At 34.3% G+C, this 17,885-nt stretch overlaps 1 pseudogene; it reads right to left on the reverse strand.

Moving 5' to 3' along the window:
• Positions 1-16,403: 16,403 nt before the first annotated feature.
• Positions 16,404-17,179, reverse strand: LOC107865313 (annotated as a pseudogene).
• Positions 17,180-17,885: the final 706 nt, after the last annotated feature.

Here is a 17,885-nt window from a genome sequence, read left to right on the forward strand (position 1 = left end):
CGACTAATAAGGGCATCCCTTCGGAGACCAATCTCCAAGTTCCAAGATATAAAATTTTCCTTAAGAACAAGGGACCCATACGAAACCATTCTCTTATTCCATAACTGATATAGGAGGGAGCCTAAAGATAACCTTTATGGATCCAATAGATAAATGAAGCATAGAAGGAGTACAAACAACCAATTCCTAAATGACATTGGAATCCACCACAATCAAGTTAAATAATTTCACCAAGACCCCTTTTCTTACCAAAAAATATCATACAAACCTTATAGACTTTATTGGCAATCCAAGAGTCACCTACAGGGGTAGAAACAGAAGAAGAAAAGAGTCTGAAGTAATCTGTACACTTATATACACCACCACAAATGAGTTCATAAAAGAGAGGGGACCCCAAACCAACTAAACCATACACATCATGAGAAAAATAGTTTTTAATGTACCAATATTGGCATTAAAAGATGCCTCGAACTCTGGAGGAATAGTCAGAACATTGACATAATCCCGACACTGTCGAAGCCATAGGTAGTAGCCAATACTCTATTTTCTAAAGCAATAACCCTTATGGGATATCCTAGTCATACTAGACCCAACTGATCATAACCAAAATATTGATTAATTCCTCTCTTACAACAACCACGGTATGACTAACCACAAAATTTATAAGGAAAATAGGATGATGCAAAATGGGCCATATTAGCTCACTATTGGGCACCTTGTTCCCTAAAAACATTTACCAATTTGAAAACACCTGCCTTCTAATTATATTCAGATAGGGAACACAAGACATAGAATAGGAGTTAGGACTCACCCAACTCTTTCTTTTTTGACCATTACCGTCATACTGTTGGCCTCCTCTTTTATTCAGCTGACTAAAACACCCTTACCTTACCCACTTCTCCCTGTACTAATAGGACAGTACGAGTATGACTGAGTTATTACTATTTTGGTCAATAGATTACTAGGATGACAAAACTAAGCGTTGGTAATCTATCCTTGAGGTAATTGACTATGAGTATCACCTTCCAAGATAGGGTCAGTAAAGGTCGGTGGAATTCCATAGGGAAAACCAGAAGCTGTGACCCTTGGTTGGGTTTATACCCTATGAGTTGGACTAGATCCACCTTTGTTGTCCTCTAGTAAGACGGGGAGTTTCCACAAACTTTAGGTCATTGAAAAGATATGATCCAAAGAGTGAACCGAGAAAGATTCAGAGAAGAGTTCAAGACCTTAGACTCCATAGCCTAAAAGTAGAATAACCAAGAAAGTGAAATATTTGTAAATGCCTCCTAGCATCCTAATTATAAGTGTGGTGCATGATATACCCATAAGCAAGACTCTACTCAATACGACTTTATGGATACCCCATGACACCGAAACCTGGCTCTAATACCAACTTGACATGACCCAAAATAGGGCCTTGTCATAATGGGCAATCATAAGCCCAACTAGGATTGGAAACCACCTATGTTACCTAAACCAACCACCAAATGCATACCTTAAGTTGATTGAAGTCCAAACACTCAACAAGATAGTGTATCCAACCATATGGTAAATCTGGGATAATTCTATATCCAAGACAAACCCAACTAAGTCCAACCACCCAATGACTAATCAAACCAATGCAAAAACCTATAAACTAAAACCAATTATAATAATTTGATGTATGTATATATATATATATATATGAAACATAAAAATCCATGCCATACTCAAGTCCACAATTGTCTATACAAAGCCTCTAGACCAACCAAAGAGTACCTATTCAGGATAAGCCCCCGACTATAGATAAAAACCAAAGTCTATGAAAGATAAGAAATATATAAAGGAATCCATGACATAAAATAAATGCCTTCCGAACTATGGAAGCTCACAACTTTAATCCAACATCGACTGTCCCCGAATTCAATCACTTAGTAAGAGAAGTAGAATGGTTGGTCCATACATAGCGTGGGTATACAGCTGCACGAAGATGCATTAGTAGGTGAACACTAGCATGCACTAAGGATAAGGATAGAATAATGCCATTTATAAAAGGGAAATAAAACCATCCATATGCATACAAACCATACATATATATATATCCATGTCGGGAAAGGGAACCTAGTTTAGCATGCTTTTAAAACTTTTATATGGGTTGTTAAGCTTTGTTGTCCTAAACCACCCACAAGTATATAGGTCTAGCTCTCCTTACTGAAAGAACCCCAGTGTGTGAAGCCACACGACCATGGAAGTAAACCTGGGATGACTTGTACATCTCCTAAATATAAAGTATGACATCACGCACATGATTACCAAGACCAAACCTCACATCGATAAATATGAGTTTCCAGTTTATGTCCCCACGGGACCTCTACCTTCCATGGCTTTTCTACATACCCCACCATTATTGACTAATTAAAACAATTAACAAGCAACCAACCAATATATTTTCCATTTATGCCATTAGTAGTGGTATCGTCATATCGACTATACTTTCAAGTTTTTTACATATCCAACCATATATATGTTTAAGGGATTCTATGTACCCTTCATAATTTCAAATTAACCAAAACCATGGCCACCAATGCCTTTCCAATCCATTTAAAATCATTTAAACCATTCATATCATTTAGAGTTCCATTACAAAGAATCATGCATAAGTTTCACTGAAAACCCAATATTATAGTGAAAAATTGTTAAAGGCATTTTATCAAACTTTTTTGAGAAGTCAACTAGAAGAACTAAATTAGAGGAGTCTAAAATTGCTCATACTCTTATGGATAGTATCACTCTTAAGAAGAGCATATTAGAGTTATGTGAGGATGTAAATAAGATTGCAATTCCTAAGTCGGGCCATATTGGACCTTATTCAAAGTATTTTCCCACATTGTATTTGGATAGTCAGATCTTGATCGAGCCATTCAAACTAGAAAAAGAGTGCAAAAAGAGAAACATATATCTAAATTATTGAATGTTGAGCTAGAATCAAAGAATTACATTCCTGGCTTAAGGGCCAAGAAGTACAACATGGTTTATCTATTACTTAGGTCCTTTATTTTCATACCACCACCTTTGAAGCATTGTAGAAATCAGAAAACGATCATGGATGAAATTTATAAGTTCAAAATGAAACAAGAAAACTAAAGGCCAACTATTGGCTACCTTGATTAAGTCTGAGTAATTAAGGTACCCATGGGCTTGTTGGGGAAGTCTGAGTACCCAACCATGCCCCGCCATGCCATGATATTAAATCAAGTATTGCATGGGAGGCAACCCAAGGTATTTTATTATTTGTATGTGTTATTGTGATTGGCGTTAGATCATAACAACTATGGTGCAACATGTGTTTCTAACTCTCTTGTTTTGTAGCGTTCTAATGGATTAGGGACAATACATGATTTTAAGTCAAGGGTAGGGCTACTTGTGTGTCTTGATTTCCTCTTGGAGTTTTTGTTGTTCTAGAGTCTTATTCCTAGTAGAGCTAAAATAGTTAGGCGTATTGTGCTTTTTTTTGTGATATTTTGTGTTTAATTAAGAGAAAAAAGAGTATCTAGGGCAGTTGACATGTTTTTATTGATTTTTGTAAAAAATGACACCCTTACAAAAAATATTGTTTTTGAACTTTGTGATATGTGTATATATATGACCATTGTTGATCGTGTTACGGAATTAGGTTTAGGAACATGATAATCATAGGTAACTTGTGCATGAACCGGATAGGTAGTAGTTTATGATGCAACCCTGTGTCATGTGTGTGTGAGATACTAATTTGTTCCCCTTGTGAGTAGCATCCAAAACTTTCTCGGTTAGTCTTGCCTAGGTTGTTGAATAGTCGGTTAGGAAAGGATCATAGGCTATTTTGAATATTAGTCCACTTTTAGCCTAAATGACCTCCCATGTGTGAATAAGTATCCCTTAAGCCTTATAGCCTACTTTTATTGGTACATCTTTCATTTTTCCATTCTTTTTACAATAAACTAGTTTTGGCCTTGATCCTCTTTGGACATTGTGCATCTCAAATCAAGTAAATCTCCTATGTTGAGGGTGGCTATCATAAGGGTGCGTAATGTGAAGTGGGTATAAAATAGGGTTTAATAAGAGAAAGGAAAGTAGGGTTAGGTGTGGTATAAAAATCAAAAGAAAAAATAAAGAAAATGAGAAAAAGAAAAAAAATAAAAGAAACCACACCCAACCTGAATGTATGATAAAAGAATAAAAAGGAGAAATCAGGGTGGGATAAAAAAAATTGGTTGATAAGTGGACCCCAAAGTAAGTGTAGTGCCACTGAGGCTTAGTCAATATATTCCCATATGTATCTTACCAGCTTAGAAGCCAAATAAAGTCCTATAGTGATCCTAACTTTACTGTCTGTAAAGTATGGTAAAGAAAATAAGGGAAAGCCTATGGTATTTGATGCCCATTGTTGGAACTTCTCTTGTGACTATGAGTGTATGTTAACTATCCCTACATTGAAATGCATAATATCATACAAGTGAGTGGGTCTTATTTTCTATGAGGGCACATGGGTTGCATGACCAAGGAAGAAAACCTAGGATGACTAGTACATCCCCCAAATATAAAGTGTGACATCTTGCACACAGTCACTAAGACCAAACCTCATATCAGCAAATATGAGTTTCCATTTTTGGTCTCCCCTATACCTCTACCTTCCACGTCTTGGATACATACCCCACCATTATTTCCCAATTAAAATCACTGTCAACCAACCAATCCATTTATCATTTATTAACTAAGGACATTAGTAGTGGTATCGTCATACCAACTATACTTACAAGTTTTGTCCACAGCCAACCATATTTAGGTTTAAGGGACTCCGTGTTCCCTTCATGATTTCCAATAAATAAAACCATGGCCACCAAGGCATTTCCAATCAACTAAAAATGATTTCAACCATTCATATCATTTAGGGTTCCATTACCAAGTTTAAACCATGTATAAGTTCCATTAAAAACCAATATTATAGTGAAAACATTGTTAAAGGCATTTTATCAAATACATTGGGGGTATAGTATTTCCAAAACCAAAGTCCATTACCAAATAACCATAATATTGGTAATGGACTTTGGTTTTGGAAATACCATATAAATACTTGATTATGGTTTTCCCATGTATAATTATAAATAACATGTATAAAATCATAATCAAGCATTTATAACCAAAACCCCCGAATCATATTTAAAAATACAAAATAATGCAACAATAAAATCATAAAAACATTGTATAAAACTATGCCTTTAGTTAGGACTAACAATTAGGAAAGATAACATGACTTATACAAGAATATTCCGAGAGAAATATGACTCTTGAGCCTTTTGAAGAACACATGAAGAAACCCTAGCCTCCAATTATCAATAGTTAGTTTAAGAGAGTATATAAAGTGTTTCCAATCTTTAATAAGTTTTATGAAAGGCCACCAAGGGTTATATAACGTGAGGACATAAGGGATTTGAAGTAGGAAATGTCCAGATTACTATTGACTTAAAATTGAAAATAAGCCACCCTCAAGGGGTACGACTCACTTATACCATTTGTATCCTAGTGTACGAGTGGTACCCCAACTCCTACCCAAGACCATTCCAAGACCCTACAGATTGGTTCCTATATGACTAACACCTTCCAAAATCATACCCAAGGGTACAAGTTGTATACTAAATCATATCCACAAACCGTACCTTGGGCAGATTCCACAAGACAACTCAAACAAGCACCATACGACTTGCCTTACTCTACTCGTGATTTGGATACGACTCATACCTTGATGAGTCATATCTTGGGCAGTATCCAAGCCAAGCACACTGCCAAACATATGATTGAACCCTTAAGCTATCTCCTAAGTCATATTCAAGGGTAAGATTGGTACCCTTGAGTCATATAAAGTCTAGTAAGTGCAAAACCAAGGAAATTTCGCAAGGGTCCTAATCCTAGGGTGTTTCAATCTCCCCCACTAGGATCGGTCGTCCTCGAATAACGATTAAGGGTAAGGGTCAAGCATGAGATAACATATTAACAACAAAAACACTTTTTCTCAACCAAAATAGGAAGCGAGGACACACAACCAAGGTAAGAAGATCACTATATAACCCAAACACAATTTACACCCCAACACCTCCATTCCGACCTCTAACTAAGTAGACGCAAGAGGAAACATTCCTCATCTTTATCCAAGTTAGAAAAAAAAGACATGTTGAAGAGCACACACCTTATGCAGAAATTTCCAAAACTGAGAACCAACGTAGACACTTGGACTCCATGTCCCCTTTCGTATTCAAAATGGCTTTCTCGGACTTTTGGTTCCACTATGGAATACTTTTGTAAATCCACACCTTTTGTTCTAAACCGGAGAACTTTCTAATCCAAGATCCTCATCGAGACCTCCCTAAAAAATAGGGAATCCAAGGTACCAATACCACCCAAAGGAGCCAACTATCCACAGACTATCCATACCTTACCGCAACTTAAACTCATAGAATATCAGTTGAATGGACTCATACAAGGGCAAGTCTAATTCAACATATAATTTACAAAACACACCTCTACGAGAACTTGAGTCTAGCTATACACCACCTCCATGTTCAAGCCTATCCAAAGCTAAAAGGAGTTAACTTAAGCCAGCTAGCTCTACTCCTTAAATCTATCTCGAAACACCACTCCGCTTCCATCACTATTATAATATAGAAACCATTAGTAAAGGAAATGGACAAACCATATCCAACACAACTTATTGGAAATATACCAACCACAACATTTAAGCCTACTGCTTATATACCCACGATATGATCTATCCATCAAAAGATCTATCACCTTTTATCATTTCCACATGGATTTTCCATCATTTATTCCTTTCCTAAACATTTCTCATGAAAACATTCTTACCTCACTTTCCAAAACCTTAATTTTTAGTAGTCACCCTAGACTCTCCCTCCACTTAGGGGTTTATATATTCCACATTTCACACATCACCATACTTTCCAAACCACTACCATCCTAACATAAAAAGAGTACTTTACGAAACGAAATTACAAGAGTTATCCATGCCTCCCAAGGCAAGATTCCAAAGACAAGAATGGCACTATGGGCACAAAGTACCTCACAACAACCACCTACACCATAATGAAGAAACATACCGACTAAACCATACCATAAAAGGAGTCCTTAAGACTGAACACCGAAAGAAACACAACCACACATACCATAAGTGACTTAACATAAGGTCAAGTCTCATATCCAGGGAACAAAGAGAATGCAAAAAGTGAACCTTAGTCATAAGTTCTATAAGAATGCATGCAATACTAGTAGTGTAATCTTTTAACCGAGATAGAAGAGTATCACTAGAATATGTAACCCGACCTTTTCTTGAAGTCCACTGCTAAAAAAGAAATCTATATTAACCACCAACCTTCATCCCAATGGTACCTAGAGCCCAACATAGACATGCGAAAACCATGAGACCAAATTGACTCTAAGGTTTCCAATTAAACCAAAACCATTCAAAATCAAAGCATGGCAAACCAAGGCCTTATCAAAATCATTTGAATCCAACCATAACCAATTTATGTTCCTTTAATTATTTATGCAATGCAAATATTTAAGAATAGTCAAATGATATGACAAAATTATATTCAACGGCAATTTCACAAATAGTTTGAGGGCATATAATTTCCAAGACCAAAACCAAGTAATTAAGGAATCCATAGTACCCCAAAATCCATTTAACATTCCCATGCATCCCACAATGTTCATAAACATAAATAAGCGTGAATAATGCATCATAATCCATGGAAAATCAATTGAATGAGTAATCATGTTAAAGCCCTCAATTGTCCCAAGTATAGGGACAAAGACATTCTCAAATACCATGATCTATCTCATCTAATAACTTAACCCTCAATCCATCCGTTCACCTTGAACATTCAATCTACAAGTCATAACTTTATCACTGTTGTGTTTCCCAAATCATCAACCTCATCCAACCTACCAGTTTATCTCCACAACTCCTACATTACTATTACTGAGCTTATCATACTCCCTTTTATCAAAATCAAGCATCTTAATTCAAGCCTAAGATCTATCAACCATCATGTACTACTAGTAAAGTACCCTTATAAAATATACATAAGCATAGTCCACCCCACAAGAAGGACACTCTAAATTCTTTAGTCACCCACCAACAACCTAATTTCTGGGGAACCGCCCCCTTAAATATGGAAGAGCAAAAATAGCCCACAGAGAAATAGTAAGACTGATGAAACCCTTATCTAATAGATCCGTATATAGCTTCTTTAAGCTCCTTTAACCCCACTTAAACTATTTTATAAAGAAAGAAAAGAAATTAGACAAGTGTCAAAAATAAGACCAATACCAAACCAACCTCCCAATAGAAAGACATGATGAGGGTTGTTAAGAAGACCTCAGGAAATTTATCCACCACCAACACCAAACCAAAGATGGACCTTCCGATTTAGGATCTTCAACCTGGACCGACTAATAAGGGCATCCCTTCGGAGACCAATCTCCAAGTTCCAAGATATAATATTTTTCTTAAGAACTAGGGACCCATACGAAACCATTCTCCCATTCCATAACTGACTTAGGAGAGAGCATAAAGATAACCTTTATGGATCCAATAGATAAATGAGGCATAGAAGGAGTAAAAACAACCAATTCCTAAATGACATTGGAATCCACCATAATTGAGTTACACAATTTCACCAAGACCCCTTTTCTTACCAACAAATACCACACAAACCTTATAAACTTTATCGGCTATCCAAGAGTCACTACAGGGGTAGAAACAGAAGAAAAAAAGAGTCTGAAGTAATCTGGAGACTTAAATACACCACCACAAATGAGTTCACAAAAGAGAGGGGACCCCGAACCAAGTAAACCATACACACCACAAGAAAAATAGTTTTCAATGTACTAATATTGGCATTAAAAGATGCCTCAAACTCTTGAGGAATAGTAAGAACATTGACATAATCCCGACCACTGTCGAAGCCATAGGTAGTAGCCAATACTCTATTTTTTAAAGCAACAACCCTCATGGGATATCCTAGTCATACTAGACCCAACTGACTGCAACCAAAATACTGATTCATTCCTCTCTTACAACAACCACGGTATGACTAACCACAAAATTTATAAGGAAAATAGGATGATACGGAATAGGCCATATTAGCTCGAGATTGGGCACCTTGTTCCCTAGAAAAATTTTCCAATCTGAAAACACCTGCGTACAAGATATAAAATAAGAGTTAGGACTCACCCAACTCATTCTTTTTGGACCATTACCGTCATACCGTTGGCCTCCTCTTTTATTCAGCTGACTGAAACCCCCTTACCTTACCCATTTACCAATCTTACCTCATTTCTCCCTATACTAATAGGACAGTACTAGTATGATAGAGTTATTACTATTTTGGTCAATAGATTATTAGGGTGATGAAACTAAGCATTGGTAATCTATCCTTGAGGTAATTGATTATGAGTATCACCTTCCCAGATAGGGTCAGTAAAGGTCAGTGGGATTCCATGGGGAAAACCAGAAGCTGCGACCCTTGGTTGGGTTTATATCCCATGAGTTGGACTAGATCCACCTTTGGTGTCCTCTAAAAGGACTTAGAGTTTCCACAAACTTTAGATCATTGAAAAGATATGATCCAAAGAGTGAACGAAGAAAGATTCAGAGAAGAGTTCAAGACCTTAGACTCCATAGCCTAAAAGTAGAATAACCAAGAAAGTGAAACATTTGTAAATGCCTCCTAGCATCCTAATTATAAGTGTGGTGCATGTTATACCCATAAGCAAGACTCTAATCAATACAACTTTATGGACACCCCATGACACCGAAACCTTGCTCTAATACCAACTTGACATGACCCAAAATAGCACCTTGTCATAATGGGCAATCACAAGCCCAGCTAGGATTGGAAACCACCTATGTTACCCAACCCAACCACCAAATGCATACCTTAAGTTGATTGAAGTCCAAACATACAACAAGACAGTGTATCCAACCATATGGTGACTCTGGGATAATTCTATATCCGAGACAAACCCAACCAAGTCCAACCACCCAATGACCAATCAAACCAATGCCAAAACCCATAAACCAAAACCAATTATAATAATCTGATACATGTATATATATATATATATAAAACATAACAATCTATGCCATACTCAAGTCCACAGTTGTCTATACAAAGCCTCTAGACCAACCAAAGTGTACCTATTCGGGATATGCCACCGGCTATAGCTAAAAACCAAAGTCTATGAAAGACAAAAAATATATAAAGTAATCCATGACATAAAATAAATGCCTTCCGGACTATGGAAGCTCACCACTTTGATCCAACATCGACTGTCCCCGAATTTGATCTCTAAGCAAGAGAAGTAGAATGGTTGGTCCATACATAGCGTGGGTATACAGCTGCACGAAGTTGCGTTAGTAGGTGAACACTAGCATGTACTTAGGATAAGGATAGAATAATGCCATTTGTAAATGGGAAATAAAACTATCCATATGCATACAAACCATACATATATATATATATATCTATGTCGGGAAAGGGAACCGAGTTTAGCATGCTTTTAAAACTTTTATATGAGTTGTTTAGCTTTGTTGTCCTAAACCACCCACAGGCAATATAGGTCTAGCTCCCCTTACTAAAAAGGCCCCAGTGTGTGAAGCCACATGACCATGGAAGAAAACCTGGGATGACTAGTACATCTTCTAAATATAAAGTATGACATCACACACATGATTACCAAGACCAAACCTCACATCGATAAATATGAGTTTCCAGTTTTTATCCCCCCGAGACCTCTACCTTCCATGGCTTTGCTACATACCCCACCATTATTGCCTAATTAAAACCATAACAAGCAACCAACCAATATATTTTCCATTTATGCCATTAGTAGTGGTATCGTCATATCGACTATACTTTCAAGTTTTTTCCATATCTAACCATATATACGTTTAAGGGATTCCATGTACCCTTCATAATTTCCAATTAACCAAAACCATGACCACCAAGGCCTTTCCAATCCATTTAAAATCATTTAAACCATTCATATCATTTAGAGTTCCATTACAAAGAATCATGCATAAGTTTCACTGAAAACCCAATATTATAGTGAAAAATTGTTAAAGGCATTTTATCATACACATTGGGGGCAAAGTATTTTCAAAACCAAAGTTCATTACCAAATACCATTCCCATGCAACCAATTATCCAAAAACACCATTAATGCATATAAAAGCATAATTAAAATATGGTAAAACCATAACCAAGCATTTATAACCAAAACCCCAAATCATATTTAAAAACCTAAAATCATACTATAATGAAATTATAAAATTGTATAACACCATGCCTTTAGTTGGAACTAATAATGAGGGAAGAGAACATGCCTTATACAAGAAAATTCTAAAGAGAAACTTGACTATTGATCCCTTTGAAGAATACATGAAGAAACCCTAGCCTCCAATCTTTAAGAGTAAGTTTGAGAGAGTATTTGAAGTGTTTCCATCCTTTAATAAGTGTTATGAAAGCCTACCATGGGTTATATAACATGAGGACATAAGGGATTTGAAGCATCCATATCCTTGGGTACGATTAGTACCCCAACTCATACCCAAGACCATTCTGATACCCTACACACTAGTTCCTATACGACTCATACTACTAGAAAATCGTAAATTACATGGAGATTTTATCTAGAAAATAATATCATAGGAAATACATGTGTATTTACCTACAAAATTATTAAATTCATCAATATTAAAATATATTACCAACAAACTATATATTTACAACAAATTCCGTAGGTAAATTTGGCATCATATAGTGCAAATTTTGTACTTGCAACATTACCTGGGGAAAATCCGCAGGTATATAGATAAATATATATATTTTTAAAATCCACAGGAAAATTCCCAGGTAATCTATCCTACGAATTTACACAGAGATGTTTTGGTGAAAATTTATATAATGAATTTTATTACCTGAGACATTATTTGGGGATTTTGTGCTGCAAATATTACTGGAGATTTACCTGTGAAATTACCTGGGGAAATATATTGGCTGGTATTTTATCTCTAGGTAAATCTGCAGGTATACAGACAAATATATATATTTTTAAAATTCATAGAAAAATCCCTATGTAATTTATCCTATGGATTTACATAGAGATATTTTGGTGAAAATTTATGTAATGGATTTCATTACCTGGGAAATTATTTGGGGATTTTGTGCTGCAAATTTTTCTAGGATTTATTCTTGGGGATTTACTTGAGAAATTATTACTTGCGACATTACCTGGAAAAATGTATCGGCGGGTATTTTATCTCTAGGTAAATCTGCAGGTATACAAACAAATATATATATTTTCAAAATCCATAGAAAAATCCCTAGGTAATTTATCCTACGGATTTACATAGAGATATTTTGGTGGAAATTTATGTAATGGATTTTATTATCTGAAAAATTATTTGGGAATTTTGTGCTGCGAATTTTGCTGGGGATTTACTTGAAAAATTATTAAATCCGATATTACCTGGGAAAATGTATCGGAGGGTATTTTATCTCGAGGTAAATTCGTAGGTATATGGACAAATATATATATGTTTTAATCCATAGAAAAATTCCCAGGTAATTTATTCTACGGATTTACTTAGAGATATTTTGGTTGAAATTTATGTAATGGATTTTATTACCTAGGAAATTATTTGGGGATTTTATGCTGCGAATTTTGCTGGGGATTTATTCTTGGAGATTTACCTGTAAAATTATTACTTGCGACATTATCTGGGGAAATATACTGGTGGGCATTTTATCTCTAGGTGAATTCGCAAGGATATGGAGAAATATATATATATATATATATATATATATATATATATTTAAAATCCATAGAAAAATTCCTAGATAATTTATCCTGCGGATTTACTTAGAGACATTTTGGTGGAAATTTATGTAAGAAAATTATTTAGAGATTTTTTGTTGCGAATTTTGCTAGGGATTTATTCTTGGGGATTTACCTGCGAAATTATTACTTGCGATATTATTGGGGGATTGCATTGCTACAAATTTATCTAAAATTATATCTTGGGAATTTTCCTATGAAATTATTACTTGGAAAATTATTGGGGGATTGTGTTGTTACAAATTTGACTGAAATTATTTCGTGGGGATTTCGATGGATTTTGTGACTTGAAAAATTTAAATAGGTAAAAGATAAACTTGAAGAATAAACTAAAAAACACAAAATAAGAAGAAATTAGAAATTAAATCGGTGGACACATATAATCAAGTAAAAGATGCTCAAAAAATTAATATTAATTTGTTGACATAGATAGTATCACATATGTATTTAAGTTGAATAAACCTTAGCTTGACTCGTTATGTTATCACCAAAAAATTAAAGCAGTGAAATTTCGTTGGCATAAGATATAGCGTGAAGAATGACTTAGGGCTCAAATAGAGTGTGTTTTACTATTCATTTCTATTTGGTTATAATTTCAATATAATTGTAAGGAATCATACTACGTACGACAATAAAATATATCAATATAATGTACAACATTATTTAGGAGTCCTTTGGTGTGAGATATAAGGTATAATAATCACGAAATAAATTTAAAATTATTTTATTAATTTTACATTGAGCTGAAAGTATTAGGTAGTTTTAAAAATATATATATGATAAGATATTAGTATTAGTTAGTGATCCCGGCTTAGTGAGTACTTTCTTTCGCGATGAACTTTGGTACCAATCCTACATTTTTTCTCTGTGGATCGAGGAGAGAAGGGGCTCGGTGAGAAGAGGAGTGTACCATAAGAGAAGCAAGTAGGTCAACGTCTTTCAAATATACAACATTTATTTTGGCAATGTAGTTGTACTCTCATGTAGATCTGAATGAATCATCTTTTCCATGGAGGTAAATCTTTGCCTGCTAGGCGATTAGTTTAGGGGTGGGCTTCTGTTTGTTCGATTTGCTTGTTTGATATTGGTTTGATTTTTTGATTTTTGGATTGATAAAAATGACAACCATGATGAAAAAACAGAAATAAATTCGATATGGGGTTAAGTTATTTCATATTTTTATTTCAATTTTGAAGATTAAAGTAGATGCACAAGCCTAGATGAGATAACCTGCGGGATATTTAATTCTAGAAAAACTTATTCCTAACCAAAAAAATCTCTTATATTTGTATGCTTACTTTAGTTCTTTTTATCGAGTATTTATTTTAGATTAAAACTATTTTTAACTACATAATACTCTAAGTCCAATTAAAATTTTTATATTTAAAATTCCACTTGTATATATATTGAAAATGAAAATAATTAGTAGCATAAGAAAAAACTTAACCAAAAAAATGTACAAAAATATAGTAATTGATAAAGAAATTTTTAACAAAAATGTATTCCCTCTCTTTTTTCCCACATGATAGCTCAGTCGGTCTTTTCATCTTCTCTCAATTCTCTAAGTAACAAAATAAAACAATCTAACTAATTTTCAAAGATTTAAGAAAGTCCAAACAGATTTTTGTTGCTTTAATTCTCTCAATCAGCTTTCTAATTCTCAATTCTCAATTTAGGATGATGGTTCCTCTGTATCAATAAGGTATTACTATTTCTTTGTTACTCCATGACTCGTATAATTATATTATTCCTATTCACTCATAGTTTCGATCATTATATCCTGTTTTGTTAAGCATGAATTAGTAGCCTGATGGTACGAGCAGAATTAGTTAGAGATAATACATGGACTTCTATATGTAACAAAACTCTATTGTACCTTTGTTGAGTAACAATTGTTAATGTTGTTAAGAAAACAAGACTCTGTTGGCTTGAAATTAAGAAATCAGATTATGTTTTTAATGTTGAGTAACCAATAGGTCACTCGTTCAAGCCGTACAAACATACCGTGATAGAATATTTTTGTTTGTTCATCTACATCACAGCTGACTGCTAACTCGTTCAAGCCGTGGAAACATACCATTGTAGAAATTTTCTCTTGTGGTTTTCTTAATTTCAAGTCAACAGGTCACTCGTTCAATTTTAAATGTTTAGTTTAGAAAATCAAGAGATAATTTATCATTTTAATGCCCTAAATTAATGCTTTAGTTACTTATTTAGTGTGATGCCTCGGTTGCATTTGACATCTTCTACATGTGATGATGAATTGATTATATTATCCCTGTTATGGAGTTATCTTAATTGTCTAGCTAGATAACTACATAATTCAAAGAGAATTATTAAATGTTATATTTCCCATTTATCTTGACTTTGGAGTGGTATTAATGGTGGACAAGGATTAGTAATAGGCTGATAGTACTTTCAAATTGCTTTCAAGGTATCTATTTTCTTATTACATTTCTCGCACTTACTGTAATACTGTGCTACCTAAGTCTATTCACATGGAGTTGTTTAAGAATCACAATGTTCATAAAAATGAAGTTAGGGATCTTATTATTAATAGTGAATGAAGGAGTGGTTTAAAAGATAAACCTTTTTTCTCGTGTCCTTTGTATTCTCTAGTATAGATTTTTTTTAGGTATTATTTTGAATATAGCGAACCTTCTGCAATAAAAAAGTTATTTCAATGTGAGCAAAAGGTCACTCGTTCAAGCCATGGAAAAATACCATTATATACACCCTCTCTTATGTATATATCATGCAAATGAGATGTGTCTTAGGCTGAAGGGAAACAAATAAGAGTACATCAGAAGACCACACTATATAGAGGTCTCTATTCTCTTTTTACTATAGTTAGTTGGGTTGTTTGTTGGGACTTAGGTGTGATGATATTAATTATAAACTAATTTTATGTCAAAACTAGTGTACTTCTATTTGAGTTGTCCTTTATTCAGGTGTCCTAATTCTTTATTGTGGTGAAATTTAATTTTTGTAGGCATCGGAGTATTTTGCCTCATCTGAAAGGTTGGAAAAGTATTTCTAAGGTAAACTATTTCTCTTTTTTACCTTTTATCATATTTTTAACTTCTCTATCAATCACTTAATCAATCAACCAACTAAGCCTCAATCGAAACTAGTTTTGGCTATACAAATTTTGTATATCCATTTGGCTCTAGCACTAATTTCGTTCATGCTACCCCTTTCCATTTGAACTAAATCCCATGGCAGATAGAGCACATGCCTAAGGGAGGGCGTCTTAGAAAATCCAATGTTGGGAGGATTTAAAACATTATGACTACTTAAATCAACTACTTTAACTAAAAAGAATCGCAATTATGCAACCGATGTACTTTAGCCAGGAGAAATTCTAAATATGCACACAACAATAACCAATAACTTCGGAAGAAGAAGGAGTGCTCGCTTATCTTTTGACTAGGAAAGTGGAAATTAGAGAAAATGAGACTTAAACTTCAAAGATACCAAAAGAAATGATGAATAGGGATCATACCGACTCCACGAGAATTTTCACAAATAATTTCTCTATTAAACGTGGTCGTTCTCTTCAAACAACATTATACACCTCTTGACTCAGAACTTCTACAATCTGGATTAGCCCATGTAACTCGAATATCAGCACTAAGATCTAAAGACACCACTTGTTCAAAGAAAGGCCACTATACTAGAACACCTATAGTTCTTATCAACTTACACTCTAGTCTCGATAATAACCTAAATCCCTTCATAGATGTTGTAGTATAAATATTATAACCTAAATTACTCAAATAAGCTATTGGATTTATCTTAATCATCGTTTAATCAATGGAGCACTTGAATAATGTAAAATCCTAATAATAAACACCTGATAATGGGGAAAAAAAGAGGTTTAGTTTAAGGATAAGTTGTGAAAGTCAATAGTTAGGGTCGTTAAGACACAGTTCCTGTATAGAATAGTTTATGGCTTGTACTATGACTATGACTTCTCTTGGCAGACTCGGTAATTGAAGAATTGTCTTATTTAATACATAAAGAATAAGTTGAAACCTGTAAAGCCACAATCTATGGATTGGAAACTTTGGAGACAAAAAGAGAATCAAATTAATGGTTCATTAGTGCTACATGTATATGGTACGCAAGTCAGTGTGCTTGCCAAGATGATTTTTATACTAATTAAATAACAGAAGAGAAAAAACAGAGGAATTGTTTTCTGTAATTCTTTCATGTATTGTTTATTCTGATGGTTATGCATTTCGTGTATTGCTTATTCTTTTATGAATCTCTAGTTTCTTCATCCTTATCATGATCATCCACCGGTTGGTTATCTTTATCAAATTCATTCTTTAAGTAGATACACTATAATCATCATTATTGTCGTCAAATATAGCCTTCTTGTTAAGCACATAATTATCTTTAGGACCATCATGAACTTGTGCAAAAGCAACATATATACCATCTTGATCAATGATAAGAACAGACATTTGTTGTACTTTCTACAGATTTTCTTGATTTTCCCCTCTTTTCTTGTATGTTCTTATAACATCTCTCTTTTTCATACTCAAACTCAAAATAACTTTGTTGTTGTGTGCTTGTGAATGTTTATTATTGTTATGTGTTCTTGATTCCTTTTATGCTTATCTTTTAATTGAGATATATTATTGTCTTTATTGACTGTATTGGATCATCAACTCTTTAGTAGAGATGAAGATCGAGAACTCTTTAAATTTTATTATTATGTATTTTTATATATGGTATCTTTTGATTCAGAAATGACTATTCTAGAGCATCAAAAATGGATGATAAATAGACTTCTTCCTGGTAAAGTGAAATATATAGATGAATTTATAAAAGGAATAGAAGAGTTCATTAAATTTTCTTGTATTCAACCGAAGTACTTGTCCGAGAAAGTCATAAGGTATCCTTGTAAAATTTGTAAGAACATGAAGCACTTTACGCTC

The sequence above is a fragment of the Capsicum annuum genome, chromosome 3 (assembly GCF_002878395.1).
Source record: "Capsicum annuum cultivar UCD-10X-F1 chromosome 3, UCD10Xv1.1, whole genome shotgun sequence".
Lineage (NCBI taxonomy): Eukaryota > Viridiplantae > Streptophyta > Magnoliopsida > Solanales > Solanaceae > Capsicum > Capsicum annuum.